Below are 22391 nucleotides of genomic sequence, written 5' to 3' on the forward strand. Positions count from 1 at the left end.
AAAACAAGACTTGATTATTTATGTGTTTTTTATGTTTATTGGTTATATTTTTCCGATAATAACTTTTAAGGTGTGACCAATTCATAAGTTTTTTCTGATCAAATCATTCCTTATGTCCATACTATGATTGTGCCTACTTCACCTAATACTTACAAGGTAAGACTTGGATGTCTTGGCCCTGCATTGTTCTCTGTTAGGATGTAACAACTTCTGCAGGAATAAGAAAAAGCCCGACAAAAAACCAGGATAACCATAAGATACTTGTAACTAGAAAGAAGTGGAGTGACTTACGCCCCAGTATGTTATAATAATTCTCTAACTCTCCTACCTACAAAGGCACCTGTATCAGCGGCTATCGACTCATCTCAAGTAACACAAAAAATGTTAACCCCCCTATAAAAGCAATACATCAGCTAGTTGTCTTGTCCAGATTAAAGGACAGCTACTTGAAGAGCAAGCTGGAAAATGTATTAAAAAGGTAAACCTAATACTGGTAGAGTCCAAGCAGTTAGAAAGAGAAAAGGCTGAATTCCCACTAGGTCCAAGCATGGGGCTGAGACAAACATTCAGAAAGTTGTTTGTGCTGGAATATGGCTGCATGGATTAAGGACAGCTATATTTCATTCACTTTGCTAGGAGATCAACCTAGATTTGATACCCCTACTATCACACTGAGTACCCTACTCCATGAGCTCAGGAAGTCCCCTTATGTGAAGATGGTGCACCATGAGGAAGGGTGAAGAACCCAGCTCTGTGTTTACTAGAAGCAAAAAATCCAGAATCCTTTTTGATCAGTTACTTCCTCACTGGATAAAGACTACCATCAAATACCCATTCCCTTAAGCCAACCTATCTCTGCTCTGTACTTTAGTTTTTCCATAGAATATGAGTGAAGTTTCAAGGTCTCGATTCTTCTATTCAAGCTCTCAAAGGTTTTAGTCAAGGTAACCTAAAGGATCACCAAAAGCTCCAGATTGAAGGACTGCAAGTCCAACAGTTCCACCACCTCAGGAGAGTAAATTGTCCACTACAAAAGGGGGAAAAAAAGGGCTTAATTTCCACCCCATTGGTGGAGTAGACCAAAAAAGCTTTCTCGGAGCCTTCCAAGAGCATGGCAATTCCTGGAGGAACTAAATGACCCATCACAAACCTACAACCTTTATCTCCAAAGGCACATTCTCAACTCTTTCATAATAGACAATGTAGCACAGTGTACAAATTGTGCTTTAAAATTAAAAAAAAAATCATTTATTAACAACTTTTATCAAACCTGATGGGGAGAAGAAGAAGAAAGACCACAATGACTGTTGCTGTTCACTTTGTTATTGGAAGTGCTAAGATGTTGTGACAAGAATGGCTGAAAACCTGATATTAAGAAGAAGTCAGGAATCACCCAACAAACTGATTTACTAAGTAAAAAGAAACAGATAACCAGAGCATAGAGAATTTCCTGTTTCTGTGATTTAATAAATTAAAATCTCCTGGGTGAAGTTACTCCCTTAATATGTACGTGAGCTAACTATCCATTGAACCTGAACACTGGGCCACAGAGGTGCCCCCTGGTCTGCGATGTGTAGTTTGGCAGAACGAGAATTTGATTTCGACTCAAAGACATAATGGATGGTTATCACCCTTGTAAATAGGAGTCCCCTTTCAAGATACAAACATTGCTAGTGGTCAGGCTGGCTACAGGTTCCATTGTGGTCTGCTGGATTCATGTTGTGCCTTCAGGATAAAAAGAACAGAGCTTTTTAAAGCATTGGTTTGATACCAGAATTGAACTACGGGATGTACCGAGCTAAAGCATCAGCAGTTACAAGTTTAGAGCTAAAGAGACAGACTATATAAAAGTGCATTCACAGACCTATATCCTTGATCAGGCACGGCAGGCTGCACATCACTATCATAGCTTCCTACTCAGATTCAACCTTAGCGTTCAATAACTGGAAAGCTAGCATGAACCCTCTAAAGCTTTTAACCAAGCTTAAGATCTGATCTCGAGCTGCCACAAGCCAAGAATTCCAAAGTGTCTTGCTCATCTGGTCTCCTCAAACTTCCCTGGGGGACCCAAGACTCAGAAGGCTCTGAATCTTTACCACAAAGGGAAATAAACCATCCCACCACCCACCTCTCCCCACCCAGAATTTCCTCTCTGGGAGCTAACCTGAGAGTGAACTGATGCAACCATCTTACATCACAATACCAAGAAGTATGTACTCCTCTCATCCACAAAGAACAACCCAAAAGAACAAAGGAAACAGAAAGATTCTGTCTCTCTTCCCCGTATCTTCACTCACCGCCTGGGACAGTTAGAGAGAGTTAACACAGTGAGCAGCTTTTCCATCACCCCCTGTCTTTCCTTTCCTCCTCAACCAATTTCCTGGTGGGTCCAACCTAGAAAGAAAATCAACAGGATCTTTAAAAAGCAAAAAACTTTTAATAAAAAATAGAAGAAAGAAAGAAAGATAACAGTTCTCTGTAACCTAAAGATGTTAAGCATACAAGGCTTTCCTTATAGAAAAGAATAAAACATAGAAAGGGGATAAAAAGCCTTACACCAAACAATAACAATTAAAGTACTTATAGCCAATACAAATAAAGACTTCACCAGCCAGATACACAGATGCAATACAGCAAACAATTTTAAAGAGTATACTTTGCTACCTGTAACTTACAACGGAAACAAGAAGAAAGAAAGATTGGAAATGAATTCCCCTCCCTCCCCAAAATAAAAAGCTGGAAAAAAAAAAAAAAAAAAAAGAGCACAGAACAGCCAAAAACCCAAGACCAGAAAAAACCTCCAATTCCCTCCCTTAAGCTTGAATCTGGTTTTACTGATTGGTCCTCTTGTCAGGTTTTGGTTCTCTTGTTAACACATTTAACAGGTGAAAGAATATTAAACCCTAGCTATCTGTTTATGACACATATCCACACAGCAACAAAGGATTTACCATTTTTGTGGTATTTTGGGAACAACACTAAAATTTCCACCATGTCATTATACTGAATGTATCCTTTTTCTCCATGAACTTTGTATTAGCTGAACCTACTATATATAATCAGGGTGCTTCTAAGCAATTTATGTCGAACGCAAATGTTGTATCTATATTGCATAGCTGTCAAAAAAAACCCTGGCATGAAATAAAGCTTCCAAGGATGATAAGATCAGGATTTGTACAAGTGTCTTTTTTTCCTGAATATATAGTACATTTTTTACAGTTTAGACCATGCCAAGTCGCTAATTCCTAAGGTTTAACTCGTTATCGAAAGGGTGATGGTGTACGCAATAGTATTCCCTTGTAGACAGGCTCATTAGCTTTTTATATGCAACATATAAAGAATAGGCCCTTCAGCCTTATTTTAGGTTCAAAATATAATACAAATGTTCATCTACAATGTAAATAATTTCCCCATCTCCATGAAACAAAAGAGATAGAGAGAGAGCATTGTAAAAGCACCTCCAACCCACCAAGGGTTTGAGAATTAAATATCTCCCGTAAAAAATGTCTTGAATCAACCACAGCACTGTGTACATACTGATAACCAGGAAGTGGACTTAACTGTAAACATAAAGTAAAAAGCGACCATTCTAATTTCAATGTCCAGACAACACAACAGAACCTGAAGTTATTTTCAGTCAGTTCACAGGGATCCTGATGAACACAACTTCAGTCTGTTTGGTTGGCATGGACATTGAAATTAGAAAGGTCAGCTATTTACTATCTATGTTTACATCAGTTCCACTTCCGGTTATCAGTTATGTACACAGCTGCTCTGTGGTTAAGAAGTTCAAAGACATTTACGGAGATAATTTTAAATCCAAACCCTGTTGCTTTAAATGCTCTCTCTCTAGCTCTCTGTTTCATGGAAGTGGGGAAATTATTACATTGTTAGAGAACATTTTTATCATATTTAGAACTAAATAAAGGCTGAAGGGGCCTATCTCTTTATATGTTACATATAAAAAGCTAATGAACACCTGTCACAAAGGAAACTATGCGTACACACATCACCCTTCGAATAACGAGTTAAACCTAGAAATTGCCGACTTGCAGTGGTCTAAAACTGTAAAAAATGTACTAGAGTTCAGAGAAAAAAAGACACTTGTAACAAATCCTGAATCTTTAAATCATCCTTGGGAAAGCTTTATTCTCCAGGGTTTTTTTTGACAGAGCATATGCAATATAGATACAACATTTTGCGACGAACATAAATTGCACTAGAAGCACCCATTATAATATGTATGTTCAGCTAAAAATACAAAGTTCATGAGAAAAAAGGAATACATCAGTAAGACAATGGTGGAAAAGTGTTTGTTCCAAAATACCACAAATGTAAACCTTGCAGACCTCGTGTGGATAATGTGTCAATAAACAGATAACTAAGGGTTAATATTTCTTATCACCTGTAAAGGGTTAACAAAGAAACAAACACCTGCAAGAGGACCAAATCAGGAAACCAGATAATTTTCAAAGCTTAAGGAAGAATTTTGAGGTTTTTTTCTTGGTCTTGGGATTTGGCTGTCTGTGCTCTCTCGGATGAGAGATTATTTCCATCTTTCTTATCTTTCTGTTTCCAGTTGTAAAGTAAGTAAGCAAAGTATACTCTTTAAATTGTTTTGCGGTATTTGCATCTGTGTATCTGGCTGGTGGAGTCTTTATGTGTATTTGGCTATAAGTACTTTATTGTATTGTTTTTGGGTAAGGCTTTTTATCCCCTTTCTATTGTTGATTAATTTTCTATAAGGAAAGCCCTGTATCAATTAAACATCTAGGTTAACAGAGAACTGTTAATCATTCTATTCTTCTATTATTTTATTAAAAAGTTTTTTTGAGCTTTTAAGACCTGTTGATTTCTTTAATCTAGTTGACCCACCAGGAAATTGGGTGAGAGAAAGGAAAGCAGGGGATGGAAAGCCTGCTCACTGTGTTAACTCTCCACTGTCGCCAGGGCGGGAGGAACTGCTACAGGGGAAGGAGAGAGAATCTTTTCTGTTTCCTGTCTTTGGGTTGTCTCTTTGTGGAAGAGAGGAGACATACTTCTGGTAATGTGAATGTAAAGATGCATCAGTCACTCATCAGGTTAGCCCAGAGAGGAAATTCCTTGGGTGGGGAGAGGTGGGGGTGGGGAATGGTTTTATTTCCCTTTGTGGTAAGATTCAGAGCTCTGAGTCTTGGGGCCCCCAAGGGAAAGTTTTGAGGAGACGCAGAGTGAGCCAAGACCTGAGAAATTCTTGGCTGGTGGCAGCGAGATCAGAATCTAAGCATGGTAAAGCTAGAGGGTTCATGCTAGCTTCTCGTTTAATGAACGCATAAGGTTGAAAATCTGAGTAGAAGCTAATGAATAGTATTAGTGCAGCCTGCCGTGCCTGATCAAAGGAATAGGTCTGTTGAATGCATACTTATATAGGTCTGTCTTTTACTCAAACTGTAACTGCTGATGCCTTTAGCTTACTGAGACAATCCCTAGTTAAAATTCTTATCAACCAGACTGGTTAAAAAAGCTCTGTTTTTTTATCCCTGAAGGCACACATGAAATCCCAGCAGACACACAATGGATCTGTAGCTCAGACCTGACCCAGCAATGTTGTTATCGAAAGGGGAGCTCCATTCAAGGGTTATAAAACCCATCATTGTCTTTGAAGTCAAATCAAATTCTCGTTCTGCAAAACTACACATCGCAGACACAAGGGGCACCTCCTGTGGCCCAGTGTTCAGTTCAATGATAGTAGCACTGGTACAAATATAGAAGGGAACTCACCCCAGAGATTAATTATTAAATCAGAAAAAAACAGGAACATTTCCTATGCTCTGGTTATTCCTGTTCTTTTTACTTTAGTAAATACAGTTAATGTGGTGATTCCCTAACTTTCTCATCTGTAATATTCAGTTATGCCATCTTGATCACTACAATCTTAGCAACTTCAATAACAGTGAAAGCAACAGTCCATAGAGTGTTCTTTCTTCTTCCGCCCATCAGGTGAAAGTTGTAATAAATGATTTTTTTTAATTTTAAAGCACAAATTATGTACACTGTCTACATGTCTATATGAAAAAGAGTGAAGAAATTGTGCCTTTGGAGATAAAGGTGGTGAGGTTGTGATGGTCTTTAGTCCCCAGGAATTGTTTCCAATGCTCTTGGACAGCTCCCGAGAAAGCTATCACTCCACCAATGAGCTTTAAACCCTGGTAGTGACAATTTTACTCTCCGAGGTGTGGAACTGTGACTGCAGTCCCCAAATCTGGAGCTTTTTAGGTGATACAAATTAGGTACCTTCGACTAAAACCTTTGAAGAGCCTTGAATAGAACATCGAGACCTTGAACTTCACTTCATATTCTATGGAAAACACGAAAGTACAGAGCGAAGATAGGTTGCAAAGGAAGGGTGATTTGATGGAAGTCTTATCCAAAGGAAAGTAACTGATCAAAAAGGAAATCTGGATTATTGCTCTAGAAACACAGAGCTGGGTTCTGACACCCTTCTATGGTGCACCATCTTCCAACAAAGGGGACCACTGACTCATGGAGTAAGGGATTACAATCATGGAGTAGGGGATCAAATCAGGCTGATCTCCTAGCAAAATGAATGGAAATAAAGCTGTCCTTAAATCATAGCACGCCTATCCAGCACAAAAACCAATTCTTGAATGTTGTGCCAGCCACATGCTTGGACCTAGGGGAATTCCAGCCTTTTTCTCCTTCTAACTGCTTGGACAATACCACAGTATAGGTTTACCATTTTAATGACATTTCCCAGCATGCATCTTCCAAAAAGTAAACCTTTGGAAAATTTCCTATTAAATCTGGACACGACAATAGCTGAAGCTATAGGGTAACATTTTTTTGGGTTACCTAAGTGGGTACCCCTAGAGTAGAGAGTTAGATTATTATAACAACCAATGGATAAGTCACATCACTTCTTCCTAGTTAGCAGTAATTTATGGTTATCCTGGTTTATTCCATTTCTCTTATTCCTGCAGAAAGTTGTTACATCCTAACAGAGAAACAATGCGGCCAAGACATCCAAGTCTTACCTTTGTAAGTATTAAGGTGAGTCACAATCATAGTATGGAAAGGAATGATTTGATCAGAAAAAACTTATGAATTGGTCACACTTAAAAGTTATTATGAAAAATATAACCATAAACATAAAAAACACATAAATAATCAGTCTTGTTTTTAATGTTCACACACACCACACACACAAGAAAAGGAAAACAAGGTAATTTGGGCTTCGGTTTACGTAGATGGATAAATAGACTTTCAAAAATTAATTATGGATTATTTGTAAGTACGTGGATGAAAATTGGGTGAACAATATGCAAATATATTTTCTGCATATTATAATATTTAGTAATGTCATTTGATTTTTTATATGTTTCATTAACTGTTTGTGCTTTATATTTACCCAGATGCACAGCTCAGGAAATACAATTATTCAGATTTAGAAAGCAATAAAATTTGGGCATCATTTACTTGTGTTCAAGAATCCTAGCATGTTAAAGAGAAATTACTGCATTCTCCCCCACAATAGCTCGAATTCCATGCCTTTGCTGAAGCAAAATGCATTAGATGGGAGCACATTATAGAAATACACCATTTATGTTAAAGGAGCCCTCTGATAACAAGATGTATTGTACAAAAGCAAAATATTTCAATATAATCATAGCCTTTTAAGAATCATAGAGTGTAAATAGAGGCAAACTATACACATTTTCTGTAATGCTATCACTGTTAATGGCTATTGAAGGAAAAAAATGATGCACTATATAATTATGTGTGAAGGAAAGGTACCTGACAGCCATAGCTGCAAGCTGTTGACAATGCTGAAAACATTATTGGAAAGCAAATACAAATTGTTCGCTTTATTACATGAATGTCTCAAATCTGCTTTATAAAAGCACGTCTCCAGTCTTAGCACAAGAGTTTCCTGATGGATGTTCAGCATGTCCTTTTAAAGCTGGTCCGTGAAGCATTCTCAACATATGCCACAAAGGGGCCCAATCTCTGTCCCAACCCTCTGTAGTTATGACTGGCCAGTGGCAACAGGGCCCCAGTATAAGGGAAATATGTATGAGTCCAGGAGAGCGAAGAATATGCAGAGGCGTGACAGAGATATAAAGTGGATCTATTAGCATGGAAGACTGAACTGTGGCCAACAGATCCAACACCAGGCCCTGCAGTAAAATGGCCACAAGGATGTGGATCTGGGGGAAAAGGATACATCTGGTGTGCAGCATCTTTGCTCAAAGACCACTTGGGCATTGTACGCAGGGGATGGGATTAGCCCTAAATATTGCAGCACTCACAACAAATCCTGCAAACACACAAGAAGTTCCTAAAGTGTCACTTTCTGCCTGCTGGATGATCTGAAGTGCATCCCATTCACTAAACACATATACCTTGATGTATGGAAATATACCTATCTCAGAGAATTGAAAGGACCCTTGAAGGTCATTGACCCAGCCCCCTGCCTTCACTAACAAGTAACTGATTTTGCACAAAATCCTAATGGCCGCCCTCAAAGGATTGAGCTCAACAAAATGCTGAGATTGAACAGCCCGATGCTCATACCACTGAGCTCTCCCCCTCCTTACAAACACCCTTGTGAACATAGGGCAGTGCTACTTATCCTGTTTTGCGGAAAGGGTCTGAGGCACAGAAGGGAACTTGGCCAGTTGATCTGGGAATCAGTGGCAAGAATTGGGGGTTGACTCAATGTGACTTGGTACCACATTACTTCTTTAACCAGAGCGCCATCTTTTCCTAGAAGAGTTGACTGGCCCAAACTCTACTCTGCTTTACACTAGTGGATGCCACTGAAAATGCCATGTTTAAGGAAGAATCAGAATTGGTCTCTGAGACAGCATAATTATTAAAACATCTCCTAGCAATTCTTCAAAAATGAAAAACTTCATGCATCTGTGTAAATCCATTGACTCAACAGTGTTCCTTACTTATTTATATCAGTTTGAAGGGCAGCATTTAGTAGGCCTAATATTTGAAGACAAGTTTATATGAAGTTTTGGGAAGCCTTCTTTTTTTTTATTTTTTTTAAATAAAAGAAAAGCTCTGAGCTCACATCAGTAATTCAGACCAACTTCATGTTGGCAGTGTGACATTTAAACAGACTAGTAGTGGAAAAGCTATCCAGATTTTCAATGTGAGCACTCTCTTACTGATCGTACTGGCTTCAGGACCGCAAGCTGCCTTTTGAGGTAACTGTTCACCGCGTTCCACCACCTATTTTAATTCTCACATTGAGAAGAAATCGTTAGTCATCCACTCTATCAGCTACATAAAAAATGGCTAAAATAAATACAGGCCTAGAATATAATCAGCTGTGTTAACTACTTGGTGTTAGTCAAAGAATACATTTCACCAAATTTCTCCAACCGAATTCTGTAATATTACTTGTGTGTGAGCGCTACAGCTGGGCTTCTTAATCAAAGAGGAGAGGGGCTTTAACATGGAGTCATGCCCCATCCACTTGGAATAGAATGGGGTCTAAGAGTGCATATGCAAGTTTCCAGGCCTACTCACTGGTTCCTTGCCCTGTCCACGTTTGTAACTCCCCACCCTCGAAGGGGTGGTGTGACGGTTGTAATTTAAATGAACTGCTGCCTTTCAAAAAGGCATCATTAATTCAACCATGAGTTGTTGGGACTAAAGGCTGGGTGCAATTCTTTGCCTCTGTTGTTCAGGAGGTCAGACTAGATGATCATTAGGGTCCCTTCTGGCCTAAAAAATGGTGTCCAACCAGCATCAATTTCCATATTGGAAATGACATGATCCCTCTTTCCACTAAATCGCTTTCTCCACCAAAGCCCATGGAGCTGTTTGCCCTCGCTCTCCTTTTCATGCAATTTCAGAACTTTCCCATGCATTTTGCTCCGTAGGGGTGGTAGTAAGGGACCCACGGATGTAGCCACCCTACCATGTGCATAGGTCTTCTATAACGCTAGAAAAAGTCACAGATAAAAGATTGCAAATAGGACCCTACAAATGACCAATGCCAAATTTTACTCTTGAGCACGTATGCAGCTGCTACTTGCTATCAAAGTGACTACCCAAGTGCATAACTGATGGGAGGAAGTCCTGGCCCTTGGGAGGCAGAGGCAGGGATGTCATTCGTGGGGTGCTCCACACTATCCTCATACAACAAGACGCAAATGTGAGGGAGTAAGACCCCTAACAGGTTGTTCCCATACCCGGGCCCCGCGGGGGGTGCCATGGAAGCTCACTTCCCCAGATGTCAGTATGCCTTCTGAGCCCCTAGGACATCACAACTGTCCTTGGCTCCTGTAAAGGAATTGACTGACTCTGGGGCAATGACAGTATTTGGACATAGGCGAGAAATGAGCAAATGGGTAATCAAGGAGCTTCTGTGTTCCTTTTTATTAATTAAAAACAGCAATGCATTGTATTACAAAAGAACCAGCCATAATGGGTCAACCAAATGGTCTAGTTAGGCCAGTATCTAGCCTACAGACAGTGGCCAGTGCGGATGCTTCAGAAAGAATGAACAAACACAGAAATTCAGGTGATCCATCCCATCAATCCAGACCCAGCTTCTGGCAATTGGAGGGTCCATAACAAGATAGTAGAAGTAAATAGAAACAGAAGTACTATTATATCTCTGTTGACTGTAAAGGGTTAACAATTTTCAGTAAGCCTGGCTATCACCTGACCAAGAGGACCAATCAGGGGAACAGGAACTTTCAATCTTGAGAGAGGGAAGTTCTGTGTGATGCTGTTTAGTTTTTTGGTGGTTGTTTCTCTCTGTGTTCTGAGAGTGAACCAAGACGTGCAACCAGGTTTCTCTCAAATCTCTCCAATACAGGCTTTAGAAGTATCAAAATACTCGGAGTAACTAGGTAGAAATAAGGTGAGTTAGGCTTAGTTTGTTTCTTATTTGCAAATGTGCATTTGGCGGAAAGGAGTTCATTGTTGCACAATTTGCTGGAAGGAGTTCAAATTTGTATTTTGGCTGAAAGAATTAATTTGTACCTTGTAAATACTTAAAAGATGGGAGGGCATTCCCAGTGTTATAGCTGAAAAACCCTGCACTTAATCCATCTTAAAATGAACTTATAAGAGCCTGTATTGGAGAGATTGGAGAGAAACCTGGTTGCACGTCTGGTCACTCTCAGAACACAGAGAGAACAACCACCAAAAACTAACAGCACACACAGAAACTTCCCTCTCTCAAGATTTGAAAGTATCCTGTCCCCTGATTGGTCCTCTGGTCAGGTGATAGCCAGGCTTACTGAAATTGTTAACCCTTTACAGTCAAAAGAGATATAAAGTACTTCTGTTCTATTTACTTCTACTATCTGTTTATGACACCTCCAACTGCCAGAAGCTGGGTCTGGATGATGGGATGGATCACCTGAAATTTCTGTGTTCTGTTCATTCTTTCTGAAGCATCCAGCACTGGCCACTGTCTGTAGGCTAGATACTGGCCTAACTAGACCATTGGTCTGACCCATTATGGCTGTTCTTTTGTAATACAATGCATGCTGTTTTTAATATAATAAAAAAAGGAACACAGGAAGCTCCTGATTTACCCATTGCTCCTCTCCCTATGTCCAAATACTGTCATTGCCCCCAGAGTCAGTCAATTCCCTTTACAGGAGCCCAAGGACAGTGTTGATGTCCTAGGGCTCAGAAGGCATACTGACATCTGGGGAAGCTGGAGCTTCCATGGCAGGGTATGGGGAACACCTGAGGGGTCTTACTCCCTCACATTGGTCTGTGTATGAGATAGGTGGGAGCACCCCACGAAGGACACCCTGCCTCTGCCTCCCAAGGGCAGACTTCCTCCCATCAGATGCACATGGGTAGTCACATTGAAGCTAAGAGCAGCTGCATACGTGCTCAAGAGTAAAATTTGGCCATTGGTCATTTGTAGGGTCCTATTTGCATCTTTTATCTGTGACTTCTCCTAGCAGTTATAGAAGACCTATGCACATGGAGGGTGGCTACATCCGTGGGTCCTACTACCACCCCTACAGGAGCAAAATGCATGGGGGAAAGTTCTGAAATGCATGGAAAGGAAGAGCAGAGGCAACAGCTCCATGGGCTTTGGGTGGAGAAGCGATTAGTGGAAAGAGGGAGCAGTCATTTCCAATATGGAAAATGATGCTGGTTGGACAACATTTTTAGGCCAGAAGGGACCATAATGATCATCTAGTCTGACCTCCTGAACAACAGAGGCCAAAGAATTGCACCCAGCCTAGTCCCAACAACTCATGGTTGAATTAATGCATGCCTTTTGGAAAGGCAGCCAGTTTTCATTTAAATTACAACCGTCACACCACCCCTTCGAGGGTTGGGGGAGTACAAACGTGGCACAGGGCAAGAACCAGTGAGTAGGCCTGAAAATGCCATATGCACTCTTAGACCCCATTCTATTCCAAGTGATGGGGCATGACTCCATGTTTAAGCCCCTCTCCCTCTTTGAAAAGCCCAGCTGTAGCGCTCAGCACACAAGTAATATTACAGCATCGGTTGGAGCAAACTTGGTGGAAATGGTATTCTTTTGACTAACACCAAGAGTAACACCAGCTGATATATTCTAGGCCCTGTATTTATTTTAGCCATTTTTTATGTAGCTGATAGAGTGGATGACTAACATTTCTTTCTCAATGGAGAATAAAATAGGGTGGATGGAACGCGGTGAACAGTTACCTCAAAAGGCAGCTGCGGTCCCTGAAAGACAGAATACATCAGTAGAGAAGTGCTCACATTGAAAATCTGGAAGCTTTTATTCCACTACAGTCTGTTTAAATGTCACACTGCAACATGAAGTTGGTCTGAATCTACTGAATGTGAGCTCAGAGCTTTTCTTTTTATTTAAAAAAAAAAAAAAAAAAGAAGGCCCCAAAACTTCATATAAACTTGTTCATTCAAATATTAAGGCCTACACATGCTGCCCTCAAACTGAGATAAATAAGAAGGAACACTGTTGAAGTCAATGGATTTACACCAGATGCAGAAGAATTATTCATTTTGAAGAAATTGCTAGGAGATGTTTAAATAATTCATGCTGTTGCTCAGAGACCAAAATTCTGATCTTCCTTAAACAGGCATTATTCAGTGGCATGCCACTAGTGTAAAGCAGAGTAGAGTTTAGGCCCAGTCAACTCTTCTGGAAAGATGGGCTCATGGTTAAAGAAGTAATGTGGTACCCAAGTCACATGAGCTCAACCCCCAATTCTGCCACTGACTTCCCAGATCAACTGGGGCAAGTTCCTCTGTGCCTCAGGACCCTGTCCGCAAAACAGGGATAGTAGCACTGCCCTATGTCACAAGGGTGTTGTAAGGAGGGGAGAGCTCAGTGGTATGAGCATCGGGCTGTTCAACTCAGCATTGTGAGCTCAATCCTTGAGGCGGCCACTTAGGGATCTGGTGCAAAATCAGTACTTGTAGTGAAGGCAGGGGGCTGGGCTCAATGACCTTTCAGGGTCCTTTCCAATTCTCTGAGATAGGTATATCTCCATACATCAAGGATGAATGTGTTAGTGAATGGGATGCACTCAGATCATGCCAGCAGGCAGAAAAGTGAACTGTAGGAACTTCTGTGTGTTTGCAGGATTTGTGTGAGTGCTTGCAAATATTTAGGGGCTAAATCCCATCCCTGCTACACAGCCCAAGTGGTCTTTGAGCAAAGATGCTGCACACCAGATGTGATCCTTTTCCCCCAGACCACATCCTGTGGCCATTACTGCAGGGCCTGGTGTGGATCTGTTGGCCACAGTGCAGTCTTCCATGCTAATAGATCCACATATATCTCTGTTCACGCTCTGCATATTCTTCGCTCTCCCTGGACATACATATTCCCTATACTGGGCCCTGTTGCCACTGGCCAGTCATAACTACAGAGGGTTGGGACAGGATTGGCCCCTTTGTGGGCATATGTTTGAGAACTTGATTCACGGAACCAGCTGAAAAGGACATGCTGAAGACATCCATCAGGAAACTCCTTGTGCTAAGACTGGGAGACGTGCTTTTAAAAGCAGATTTGAGACATTCATTATAAAGCAGAACAATTTGTATTGCTTTCAATAATGTTTTCAAAGCATTGTCAACAGCTGCAGCTATGGCTGCAGGTACCTTTCCTTACAACACATAATATATAGCACTCATTTTTTTCCTCAATAGCCATATAACAGTGATATGCATTACAGAAAATGTGTATAGGTTTGCCTCTATTACAGTCATGATCAAAAGGCTATGATATATTGAAATATTTGCTTTGTACAAATACATCTGTTATCAGAGGGCTCCTTAACATAAATGGTGTATTTTCTATAATGTGCTCCATCTAATGAATGGTTCAGCAAAGGCATGAGAATAGAGCTATGTGGGGAGAATGCAGTAATTTCTCTTTAACATGCAGGAATTCTGAACACAAGTAAATGCATGCCAAATTTTATTGCTTCTAAATCTGAATAATTGTATTTCCTGAGCTGTGCATCTGGGTAGATAATAAAGCCACAAAACAATTTAATGAAACATATAAAAAATCAAATGACATTACTAAATATTATAATATGCAGAAAATATATTTTGCATATTGTCACCCAATTTTTCATCCACGTACTTACAAATAATGCAATAATAATTGAAAGTCTTATTATCCATCTACGTAAACCGAGCCCAAATTTACCTTGTTTCCTTTTCTTTGTGTGTGTGTGTGTGTGAACATAAAAACAAGACTGATATTATTGTTTTATGTTTATGGTATATTTTTCCATAATAACTAAGGTGACCAACATAAGTCTTTTTCTGATCAAATCATTCCTTATTCCATACTATGATTGTGCTACTTCACCTAATACTTACAAAGGTAAGACTTGGATGTCTGGCCTGCATTGTTCTCTGTTAGGATGTACAACTTCTGCAGGAATAAGAGAAAAGGAAAAACCAGGATAACCATAAGATACTTGCTAACTAGAAAGAAGTGAGTGACTTATCCAGGTTGTTATAATAATTCTAACTCTCTACTACTAGGGTACCCACTAGGTAACCCAAAAAAATGTTACCCTATAGCTTCAGCTAGTTGTCTTGTCCAGATTTAAAGGATCAGCTACTTGAAGAGCATGCTGGGAAATGTCATTAAAAGGGTAAACCTATACTGGTAGAGTCCAAGCAGTTAGAAGAGAAAAAGGCTGAATTCCCCTAGGTCCAAGCATGTGGCTGGACAACATTCAGAAGTTGTTTGTGCTGGAATATGGCGTGCTATGGATTAAGGACAGCTTTATTTCCATTCACTTTTGCTAGGAGATCAGCCTAGATTTTGATACCCCTACTCACACTGAGTAATCCCTTACTCCATGAGTCAGTGGTCCCCTTTGTGGAAGATGGTGCACCATGAGGAAGGGTGTCAGAACCCAGCTCTGTGTTTCTAGAGCAAAAATCCAGATCCTTTTTGATCAGTTACTTCCTCTGGATAAAGACTTCCATCAAATCACCCATTCCCTTGCCAACCTATCTTCTGCTCTGTACTTTAGTTTTCCATAGAATATGAAGTGAAGTTCAAGGTCTCGATTCTTCTATTCAAGGCTCTCAAAGGTTTTAGTCGAAGGTACCTAAAGGATCACCAAAAGCTCCAGATTGAGGACTGCAGTCAACAGTTCCACACCTCAGGAGAGTAAAATTGTCCACTACAAGGGTAAAGCTCATTGGTGGAGTAGACAGAGCTTTCTCGGGAGCCTGTCCAAGAGCATGGAACAAATTCCTGGAGGAACTAAAGACCATCACAAACCTCACCACCTTTATCTCCAAAGGCACAATTCTTCACTCTTTTTCATATAGACATGTAGCACAGTGTACAAATTGTGCTTTAAATTAAAAAAAAATCATTTATACAACTTTCACCTGATGGGGAGGAAGAAGAAAGAACCACATGACTGTTGCTTGTCACTTTGTTATTGGAAGTTGCTAAGATTGTATGTGACAAGGATGGCATGAAAACCTGAATATTACAGATGAGAAAGTTCAGGAATCACCACAAACTGATTTACTAAAGTAAAAAGAAACAGAATAACCAGAGCATAGGAGAATGTTCCTGTTTTTCTTGATTTAATAATTAAATCTCTGGGGTGAGTTTCTCCTCTTATATGTACCAGTGCTACTTCATTGAACTGAACACTGGGCCACAGAGGTGCCCCTGGTCTGCGATGTGTAGTTTGCAGAACGAGGAATTTGATTTGACTTCAAAGACAATGGATGGGTTATACCCTTGTAATGGAGCTCCCCTTTCAGATACAACATTTGCTGTGGTCAGGCTGAGCTACAGGTTCCATTGTGGTCCTGCTGGATTCATGTGTGCCTTCAGGGATAAAAGAAACAGAGCTTTTATAACAGCTTGGTTGATACCAGAATTGAACTAGGGATGTCCAGAGCTAAAGGCATCAGCAGTTACAGTTTGAGCTAAAGAGACAGACTATATAAAAGATGCATCAACAGACCTATATCCTTTGGATCAGGCACGGCAGGCTGCACATACTATCATAGCTTCCTACTCAGATTTCAACCTTAGCGTTCATAAACTGAGAAGCTAGCATGAACCCTCTAAGCTTTTACCAGCTTAGATCTGATCTCGCTGCCACCAGCCAAGAATTTCCAGTGTCTTGGCTCACTCTGGTCTCCTCAAAACTTTCCCTGGGGGACCCCAAGACTCAGAGGCTCTGAATCTTACCACAAAGGGAAATAAACCATTCCCCACCTCTCTCCCACCCAGAATTTCCTCTCTGGGCTAACCTGAGAGTTACTGATGCAACCTCTTTACATCACAATACCAAGAAGCATGTCTCCTCTCTTCCACAAAGAGACAACCCCAAAGACAAGGAACAGAAAAGATTCTATCTCTCTTCCCCTTAGCTTCTTCCCGCCCTGGGACACTAGGAGAGTTAAACACAGAGAGCAGTTTTCCCCTCCCCCTGTCTTTCCTTTCTCCCACCAATTTCTGGTGGGTCAACTAGAAAAAAATCAACAGGTCTTAAAAAGCAAAACTTTTAATAAAAAAAGAAAGAAAGAGAATAACAGTTCTCTGTAACCTAGATGTTAAGATACAGGGCTTTCAACTTATAGAAAATGAATAACAATAGAAAAGGGATAAAACAGCCTTACCCCAAAACAATACAATTTAAAGTACTTATAGCCAAATACACAATAAAGACTCCACCAGCCAGATACACAGATGCAAATACAGCAAAACAATTTAAAAGAGTATACTTTTGCTACCTTGTACTTACAACTGGGAAACAGAAGATAAGAAAGATTGGAAATAGATCCTCTCATAGCTGAGAGAGCACAGAACAGCCAAAAACCCAAGACCAAGAAAAAACCTCCAAATTCCCTCCCTTAAGCTTTGAAAAATCTGGTTTCCTGATTGGTCCTCTTGTCAGGTGTTTGGTTCTCTTTGTTAACCCTTTACAGGTGAAAGAAATATTAACCCTTAGCTATCTGTTTATGACACATATCCACACGAGTCAGCAAGGATTTACATTTGTGGTATTTTGGAACAACACTTTCCACCATGTCCTTTACTGAATGTATTCCTTTTTCTCCATGAACTTTGTATTAGCTGACACTACTATATTATAATAGGGTGCTTCTAGCAATTTATGTTCGTCGCAAATGTTGTATTCTATATTGCATATGCTGTCAAAAAAAACCCTGGAGAAATAAAGCTTCCAAGGATGATAAAGATCAGGATTTGTACAAGTGTCTTTTTTTCCTGAATATATAGTACATTTTTTACAGTTTTAGACCACTGCAAGTCGGCTAATTTCTAGGTTTAACTCGTTATTCGAAAGGGTGATGGTGTACGCATAGTTTCCTTGTGACAGGCTCATTAGCTTTTTATATGCTAACATATAAAGAGATAGGCCCTTCAGCCTTAATTTAGGTTCAAAATATGATACAAAAATGTTCTCTAACAATGTAAATAATTTCCCCACTCCATGAAACAGAGAGCTAGAGAGAGAGCATTTAAAAGCACACAGGGTTTGAGAATTTAAATATCTCCGTAAAATGTCTTGAACTCAACCACAGAGCACTGTGTACATAACTGATAACCAGGAAGTGGAAACTGACTGTAAACATAAAGTAAAAGCTGACCATTCTAATTTCAATGTCCAGCCAACACACAGGAAGTAAACCAATAGTGAAAAGCAAATTGGATTCTTCCTTTCAATAAACTAAAGCATGGGTTCTCGGCTTGGGATCATGATGAAGGGGGGAGCGGGGAAAATTGAAAACAGGTTTCAGGGGTCAAAACTACCTTCTATTTCCATATAGATGGGGAAAAAGTTGTGAATTTTTTTCTGTTGCATTGGGGTGGTCATGTTAGGAAAAAGATTGAGACTCACTGATTTAAGGTGTAATTTACACAGGCCTGCAGATGTGGTTTTGGATACATTTTTTTTCTCTCAGGGGTCTCCACCTTTAACTTTAAATGGGTCATGGGAGTTAGAACCTCCATGCCTATTACATTGTTCTTGATTCCTTCTGCTTTCTGTGATAACTGTCAACTGTTATAACTACTTAACATTTCAGGCATCCGATTTCTTAGGTTGAGTTGAGAGAACTGCGCAGCTTATTGGTAAGCAAAGCAAGCACCACTGGTCTCACTGGTAGCAGAAATATGTGTGGGTTAGCATCAGACATTATATAATGAGGGAAGGAATAAAAAAAAAATCAGGAAAAATATAAATAAAAAAAGAGTGCAAAGTTTTATTGTCAAGCACGGCTGTCACTTCATGAAACCACAGTCGTATATAAGAAATATGTGACATACTAATAGGAAGTAATTTAGCCAAGGCTGTTTTTGTGCCTTGAAGTGCCTTCTACATTTCTGCTTTGAAAACTTTGAAAGTGTGTATGCATCAGAGTAGTTCTGAGGCGCTGAAGTTCCCAATTTGTGCACAATGTGACTTTTATAATGCCATTAAACTCCTCTCATGGAAAGTGGTGTGCACAAAACAATGATACATGAGATCTCAAGGAGGCTGCAGAGAGGGGGAGAGGGATGGGGTGAGGAGAAAGCTTTTGTAAAGTCACTTTGACAATGCACCTCAGCTGTAAATCTTCTGATCTTCTGTTTGTTCATACTGGAAATTATCTCATATGCTTTAGGCTTAAATTCAGGCTGCTTGCATTTCCATCCTTCATAGAACAACCCCCCCCCCCCCGCTACATTTTGTGGGTTTTTTTCCCTCCCTTTCTTTCTTTTGGGTAAATTTAGTGTTGATGAAATACACCAGATTGACAGCGCTGGTAACTGAACTTATCTATTTATCTACAGCACAAGATTCTTCACTGCTGTGCCATTAGCTCAAATGGCCTCAGATGATGATGAGTCGGTATCTGCAGCCCCATTGGTTAGACAAACAGCTATCTAAGCCCATTTTTCTGCTGAACTCTAGGCACTGTTTCCTCTCTCCCTCTGCTTTGTCCACCTGTCTGATATCTAGACTGTGAGCTCTCGGTGGAAGAGACTCTCTTCTTTGTTACTTCTCTATACAGCATCAAGCGCCCTGTGGCCCTGAGACATGATTTTTCCCTTGTAATACAAATAATAAAATTATAATTCTTGGTCCTGGGTTTTTCTTCTGCTGAGACTCCCATCAAAGGGGGCTAGGTGTCCACTTTGGATGGGTGATTTTTGTCCATTTGGTGTCCCCATTTCAAATCCTAAAAAGTAGGATATGGTAATGACTTCTAATTACGTGACTTTGGGCTAGATAGTGACTTAGCCTACATGCCCATTCAAGGATGAGTAGGAACTCCTCTTACATCCTATGCTTGGGCTACCTAAAGCTTGGAACTAGTGCACTGGAATAAGAAGGCACTGACTGATCATTTACACCTCATTCAGAGCAGGTGGACAGGGAACGGGCAGAGTCCTAGCTCCAACATCTTCATCCACTAGCCAGCGTAGCTGCTGTAGGCCAGTAGCAAATTAATACCCCTCCTACTAGAGCAAGCAGGGAAAGAACCGTGCTGTCATAAACAGATAGCTAAGGGTTAATGTCTCTTTCACCTGTAAAGGGTTAACAAACAGGGAACTAAACACCTGACCAGAGGACCAATCAGGAGACAAGATACTTTCAACCCTGTGTGGAGGGAAGTTTTGGGTGTGGGTCCCTTGTTTGTGTGCGTGTCTTTCTCGGGGGTATGAGGGGACCAACATTACTACAGCCTCTAAATTCTGTTCAAATAGTAAGGAGAACAGGCGATTTAAGGCTTTACTTGTTTTTTACTCTCCTATTTGACATCAGATCTAAACTGTAATTAAGCTAAGAGGTTTCATGCAGTACCCAAATTTGGACGCTAAGGTCAGAATTGGGATTAATACCTCTTTTCTGGGCTCCCTGCCTTGGCTATTCTGCAAATTAGTCTACTCTCCTATGTTAGTTCTTGTCATGGCTGTTGCTGTCTGTCCTGGTCTGGCTTTCTTGGAACTCATGGTTATGTCTACCTGCCTGAAAGCTGGTTCTCTATGGCTTCCTGGTTGCTTAGCAACAAGTCCTCTTAAACTAATGACCCTCTCCTGAGAGTTAAAATCAAAAGAAAACAAAACACTCTTCGATTTACAAATGAGTTTCTGGCTGGCATGCGTGCTGACCACTTAAGGTTGCCTTTGGTTTACAAACGACCATCGTTAAGCTAAGCCCCATCTAACACAGGGAAAAGAGCAAGGAAAAAAAAAAAACTCTGGCTGAAGTTTTAAAAAAAAAACCCTTCTCCTGCTAAAACTGGCTAGCAGAAAAAAAATTTTTATTCCTAACTGCTTGTTGATCCATCTTTACCCACCGCCGCCAACATGTATAAGGTAATTTCCCAAAATCTGACCTAGTGTCCAAAATTTGTACCTGCATGAAACTCTAAGCTTAATTACCAGTTTAGATCTGATAGCCCTGCCACCACCCAAAAAATAGTGTTTTGGGGCACTTGACCTCCCAACTTCCCTGGGGACCCCAAAACCCAAATCCCTGGATCTTAAAACAAGAAAAAAACGGCATTCCCCCTCCCACCCGACTTCCCTGAAGAGACGAATCCTGGCACAGAACAGAAATTAAGCCTCCTCTCCCCTTGCCCTCTCCCGCCACACATCCTGGTGTTAACACCCACTCTCTGGAAATAAAGCCAAAGGAACAAGGAAAGAATCAAATTGGGTTTCCTAAAATAAAATCTTTTAATACAAGAAAAGGAAAAAGTAAAGAATTATCTCTGTAAGCACCCAGATGTAAATATACAGTCCTATAGTTTACAGACAAAAAGAAAGAACCATTCCTCCAGTACCAATACAAATCAAAATATTCCCAGCACTACAAAATTAACCAACCAGATCCACATTCAAATAGAGTAAAACAAACCATAAAAGCCCTAAATCGCCTGTTCTAAACTTACTATTTGAACGAAACTTAGAAGCCTAGTAGATTCTGCGTCCTCCTCAAAATACCCCCCGGAGAAGACCAGCAATCACACAACAAAGACCCACCCCCAAAACTTCCCTCCACATAGGTTGAAAAGTAATCTGTCTCCTGATTGTCCTCTGTCAGGTGTTTAGTTCGCTCTGTTGTTAAACCTTTACAGGTGAAAGACATTAACCCTAGCTATCTGTTATTGACAATGTGCCTCAAAAGAATAACAGTGCCACCTGGCTTGCTCAAGGCTCCTGTGGCTAAAGGTACAACCATTGTCCTCAGTTGGATTGGACCTACAACTCCTCCCATATACACCTCCACCTCTTCCTCCTATTATTCCTAATGCATCATGATAGCTAGGGTCCTGAATAAGGTATGCCTGAGGATCAAGTCAAAAATAAAAATAAGGATCGGGCCTCAAATCATCCAACACACTGTATCCCTACAGAGAACAAAGGGGACTGCAAATCATTTGGGCCAAGTGCAACACACACTGTGGAATCTAGTCCTCCAGTCCCCAGACCTGAACTTTAGCGTCCACAAGCGGTCCTGTCCCAAACCTGGACTTTTTGTGTCCGAAATCTGGGGCTACCTGAAACTCCCCCAAGCCCAACTACCATCTTGGATATTCCCTCGCTGCCACCAAAGGTCAAGGAAATTTAATTTAAGAGAGCCTGACCCCCCTTCCTCTCTCTGTGCCCCAACTCTTCCGTTTGGGGACCCCAAAAACCAAAACCCTGGATTCTCTCTCTCCCCTCCTCTCCACCAGCTTCCCCCTTCCTGGGTTATCGGTGCAAATGTCATGCCTTCCACTCCTTGAAACAACCGGAGAAAGCATACAAGTTCCCCGAGCTAGGATTGTACCCTAGTCAGCTTACACAAGAAATCCCCCTCACTTTGTCCTATACCTTTCCCCCGCCCTTGGGACAATGATGGAAGGTGACGCAC

The sequence above is a fragment of the Chelonoidis abingdonii genome, chromosome 6 (genome assembly GCF_003597395.2).
Source record: "Chelonoidis abingdonii isolate Lonesome George chromosome 6, CheloAbing_2.0, whole genome shotgun sequence".
In the NCBI taxonomy this organism is placed as follows: Eukaryota; Metazoa; Chordata; order Testudines; family Testudinidae; genus Chelonoidis; species Chelonoidis abingdonii.